We start from the raw sequence: 6,000 nt of genomic DNA on the forward strand, positions 1-6,000 counted from the left end.
CCTTTGCCCTCTTCTCCTGTATCTCATTCTCTGTCAGCCTCTTGAAATTTTCTCCACTCTCCTCCTACTGGCTTCTCCCTGGTGGTCTCATGAAATCCTCCTGATGCCGGACCCTTGGGTGTTAAATGAGTAATCGTCATCCTATAAGTGCCCCCTGAGATGCTACTCATGGCTCCCCTCTCAGGAAAATTATTCTGTGTGGAATCCGATCACAACGATGTGTTCGGTCTGTAACAGTAGCCAATAAAAACATAACGCGCGGCGTGCTTACGTGGAAAGTTAAGGTCCGACTCGTTTGTATTTTCGAGAGTAAATAATACGAGGCCCGCCCAGTATATACAATGAAAAAGGCGGAAAATTTTAACATATTCCAAATTCGACATTTCGGCCATTCGCACCATTTCTCCCGAGCTTCCAGCAAAAAACTCTCGCTGAGGATTCACCTGCAAAGAGAAAGGTGCGAAAATTCTTACATTGACATAAAATGAACTACAGATATCTTTGGTATTCAACGCGTATTTGCTGAAGAAACCAAAAAAAATAAATTTAAATCATTCCTAGTAACTATAAAAGTTTAAGTTTATCTCACCATTTTCGTTCTTTCTGCGTATTTTCTTTGTACCCAATGTGTATAATCTGCGTAAATTTCACTTATTTTCTGCGTATATGTTGAAGACAAAACCTAACTTTTTAAAATAAGTACTTTTGATCTTTAAATCATAAAACTAAACTTCCAATAAACAAGAACGATTAGTGTATCCTAAACCATAGATTTCTGGTGATATTTTTCGCATCCTTTGCGTATATTGCGTATGGTATGCGTACCTATCGCGTATGGTATGCGTACACAACGCGTATGGTATGCGTACCCGTTGCGTATGGTATACATACACATTGCGTATAATATGCATATTTTTTGTTGCGTTTTATATGCGTACTTATAATATGCTTCTCTAAATTAATTATAGTTTCTTATTCTACGCAGATTTACGTCCGTACCATATCATATAGATGCTATGTTTCGACTTTCAGAACAATGTGTGATACATTTTCAGATATAATTCCTGTTGAAATTGAAGAAAAATTGAAGGAACTTAATATTTACCAATTTTTTCAATTTCCTGAATTTGAGCAAAACGCCCCACTTATGTACCAGCTGCTGACAATGTGAAACATTGAAAAGCAAAGTTTCATTATAGAGGGCCATGTTGTCCCTTTCACAGCTGATGAAGTGGCCCTCCTGACTGGACTACCAAACAGAGGTGAGGAGATTACTTGGATGACCTTTCCGTCTTCAACAATCAACTCAAAGGATATTAAGACTGAATTGTTTGAGTTGACTAGTGAAAGCTCCCCAGATACCATGTTGAAAACATTTATTATGTATTTGTGTTCTAATTTATTTTTCCAACAAACCAACTTTAAAGTTCCTATGATGCTTAAGACAATAGCAAATAATGTTGATGATTTTTCATCAATTAACTGGACATGGGCAATTTGGGAATGCCTGGTTGAAGATTTTAATAATGTATCTATGAAGATCTCAAAAAACAGGCCAGCGGGTTATGTCAATGGATTTGTGCCACTGCTTATTGTGAGTGCTAAAATAATTCTTATTAAACATTTTAATTGACTAATTGTTTTGCTAAAACTAACTGAGAATATCTAAATTTTATGCAGGTTTGATTCCTGGAGCACACTTCCATTCATCTCCCAAAGTATCCTGAAAGAAGGCCCTGTTTCCTTCGATGGTCTGATGATATTGTATATAACACTGAGAAGACTGCCAAATTATTTGTTAATTAAAGAGAAGACAGGTATTTATTGTGAAAATATTTATATATTGCTTACATATTGCGTACGGATTGCGTATACTATGCATATTTCTTGCGTACGTTGTGCGTACGGTATGCGTATATAATACGTATATATTGCGTATATGATTACGTATAAATTGCGTATTTATTTGAGAATAATTTTTCGCAGATTTTTGTTGACATCCAAGGAGTAACCCCTGAAGAATGTGATCTCTTGGGTGTAAAGAAATATCCATCAACCCCTCTTTCACCCATTCAAACTAACACACCTGAACATCATCTCCCCCCACAATCTCCTCTGCAGCCCAAATCCGCCTTGAAAACCCAACCCCAATCCTTAGATGAACTTGAAAAAAAATTAATAGGGATTGTGCAGGAGTCAATGGTCAACCTCTTCCAGGAATTTGAAGCTAGAATGAGGAAGAATTTTGAACAAATTGTGAGGAGAGTTGATCTTATTGATGAGAAGCTCCAACATTGCATTGTCCAAGGAACTATTAAGCATGATCAGCAAGATGCTCCCTCCTCCTCATCATTCATTCCCCATACAATTCCATCCCCAAACAATATTCGGATATCATCTGATCACACCAAGACCGACGTCCCAGAAAAAATGAATGATGTTGAGATGACCCAGGGTGCTGAAAGGGTTAGCAAAAAGAAGAAATTAGAGAGAAAATCAAGCCAAAAAAAGAAGAAGCATAAAAGGGTACACCACATCCCTGAAGTAACTGCACAAGAAGTAACTACCAAAGAACCTCCCAAAGAAGATCCCCCCGAAGAAGAACATGTGAAAGAACCTCCCCCCCCCAAGAATAACAGTCCAAAGAACCTCCCCTACAAGAAGAACAGTCCAAAGAACCTCCCCCACAAGAAGAACAGTTCATAGAACCTCCCAAAGAAGATCCCCCCAAAGAAGAACAGTCCAAGGAAGCCCACCCCCCCCACCCAACAAGAACCTTCAAAAGAAATTGTTCCATTCCAAAAAGTTCTTCAAAATACAGAAATAATCAATGTTGATAATATTGTAATAAAGGGTTACCCTGCAAGTCCCACAGTTAATTATAGAGGCGTGGAAATGTTGAGTCCAGTGCAGGAAGTTTTTCTTCGGGAAAACATAAGAAAATATCTTGACACGTATGTTTTATTACTTGCGTACTGTTTGCGTACTCTTTACGTACTGATTGCGTAATCTTTGCGTACGTATTGCGTATTTCATGTGTTTTCTATGCGTACCTTATGCGTATTTTTTGGTTAAATATTTCAGTGGCATGACTATATTTTCATCTGGGAACGTGATGGTTTCAAGACGTATGATCGGCGAAATATTATCAGACAGTTACCTGGACAATGACCATGTTGATGCTTTTGCCATTTTATTAAATGAGAATTCTAAAATTTCACCAGATGAGTATCAAAAATATCTATACATCTCACCAATGTATTGGGTTAGTATACTAATTTATTTTATATATAATTTTTTATTTGAACTATTTAATTCTTATATTTAATTTTTTGCAGCATTACAAGATTAAGGATGTAAAATCAGTATTATTCCTCGAGCACATAGACTACAATTCTGTTCAGTCAAGCAGTATTATAATTAATCCAATTATTGACGGAGAGCACTGGACCCTTCTAGTAGGTTACATAAAGCAGAAAAGGTGGGAATTTTACGACTCCATACCCAACCCTATACATAGAAGTATTGCTGTGAAGATAGTGAGTTTGATTCTAATCTTGAACTGTTTACAAATTTCGTGATTATTTTTAAGTGACTTAATTCTATTCCATATATTGTTCAGATTGCAAGTTTAAATAAAGATTGCAAAAAAGCCTTTTGTCAAAATATCACTAAATGGAGTTTTAAGACAATGAAGAAGGCGCCAACTCAGACCAACAATACAGATTGTGGTATGTTCGTTTGAAAATACATGGAGAATATTGTTCGACAAAACAACTCCAACTGGATAAAGAGAACGGATTGGCAAGAAAAAATGCCCAAATATAGAGCAGAATTTGCGTACGGATTGTTTTGTGCTGCAATGAAATGAACTTTTCATATTTATGTACATAACTGGTATATTTTCCTTGTAATTAAGAAAGATTCCATGTGTTGAATATAATGTTTCTAATATTTTCTCACCATTGAACATTCATTTAAATCGATTAAGAAATTTATACTAAGGAATTTAAAATACACACTCTATACGCGAACCATATACATTTCAGACGTAGCTTATACAACGTATATACGCAGACAACGGTTCATGGTTTTTTAATCAAAAATCAAATTAATTCGAATGCAACCCCTCATCAATAAAACTAGCAAGGATCGTCGAATATATGGTTTTCCACCATTGATCCTTAATTCAAATCGATTAAGAAGGTTTTCATTAGGGTTTTATAAGTGCGCAGTGTATACGCATTGCATACGCGATCCCGACACAGGTAATACGCAGGACATACGCATAAGGCAGTTCTTAGTTTTTTGATAAAAAAATAAAATTAATTAAAATTTAAATGATTCGATGCATTCTTTCGATATGAAACATTCAAATACTCATTTTAGCATCATTTGAAAATGATTTGTAAGAATTTCCCAATGAGACTTGATGGTTGGGTACACCCTTGTGCTACACAAGTGATATTTCTAGAGGGTGGGTGTTATGCTCCTATGTTGGAGAATTCATTACAGTATGTGGAGTGGAGTCCAATTAATTCGAATGCAACTCTTCATCAATAAAACCAGTAAGGATCGTCAAATATATGGTTTTCCACCGTTGATCCTTAATTCAAATCGATTAAGAAGAGTTTTCATTAAGGTTTTATAAGTGCGCAGTGTATACACATTTCATACACGATCCCGACGCAGGTCATACACAATACATACGCATAAGACAGTTCTTGGTTTTTTGATAAAAAAATAAAATTAATTAGAATTTAAATGATTCGATGCATTCTTTCGGTATGAAACATTCAAATGCTCATTTTAGCATCGTTTGAAAATGATTTGTAAGAATTTCCCAATGAGACTTGATGGTTGGGTACACCCTTGTGCTACACAAGTGATGTTTCTAGAGGGTGGGTGTTATGCTCCTATGGTGGAGAATTCATTAGAGTATGTGGAGTGGAGTCCAATTAATTCGAATGCAACTCCTCATCAATAAAACCAGCAAGAATCGTCGAATATAGGGTTTTCCACCGTTGATCCTTAATTCAAATCGATTAAGATGAGTTTTCATTAAGGTTTTATAAGTACGCAGTGTATACGCATTTCATACGCGATCCCGACGCAGGTAATACGCAGGACATACGCAGACTAGACGCGTTAAGGACACAGATCATACGCATAAAATACGTAAACGACTGCATTTTCTTATATTGAGCAATAAATTCATTCAATGCAATAAATGAAATCATAAATTCATCAACAAATATGCTTACAAATAAATGTATACTTGCTGTATACGTGCTGTATACGCAGGACATACGCAAATTAAAATTGACAGCTAAAACAAATATTCTTACAAATAAAAATCCATCAACAAATATTCTTACAAATAAATATCCATCATACAAATATTCTTATAACATAGATTTATCTGTTTTAATGATATCCATCATCAACTTCAGGTATTTTGCTGATGGCTTTTTGGAACGTACACCTGTTATGTATTCCTCAGTGAAGCATTTGGGTATGCTTATGAAATTAGAATGCTTTGCTCGCTTTACTGATGGTTGACTGGACGGTTCCCCGGGTATGAAATCGTCTGTCATGCACTCAGGCATGCTGGTGAATTACTGTACTGATGCCTGACTAGACGGGCATGCTTGTGATATGAAATCCTCCGTGAAGCATTCAGGCATTCTTGAGAAATTGTACTGCTTAGCTGGAGATGCCTGACTGGAATGTACAACATTTATGAAGTCCTCAGTGAAGCATTCGGGTATACTTGTGAAATTACACTGCTGATCTGAGGGTTGATTGAGTGTACAGAATTTATGAAATCCTTAGTTAAGCATTCGGGCATGCTTAAAGGAGTCTCAAATTTTGTTGTGTATTTCTTCATTGGTGGTTTCCATGTTAAAAAAATTATTAATAATATGTCAAAATAGGTAATAAATAAAATTATTCAGAAAATTAAATATCATACTCTTTGTCTTTTTTTCCCAGTGGCTT

This window comes from Dendrobium catenatum, unplaced genomic scaffold (assembly GCF_001605985.2).
Source record: "Dendrobium catenatum unplaced genomic scaffold, ASM160598v2 fragScaff_scaffold_1238, whole genome shotgun sequence".
Classification (NCBI taxonomy): Eukaryota; Viridiplantae; Streptophyta; class Magnoliopsida; order Asparagales; family Orchidaceae; genus Dendrobium; species Dendrobium catenatum.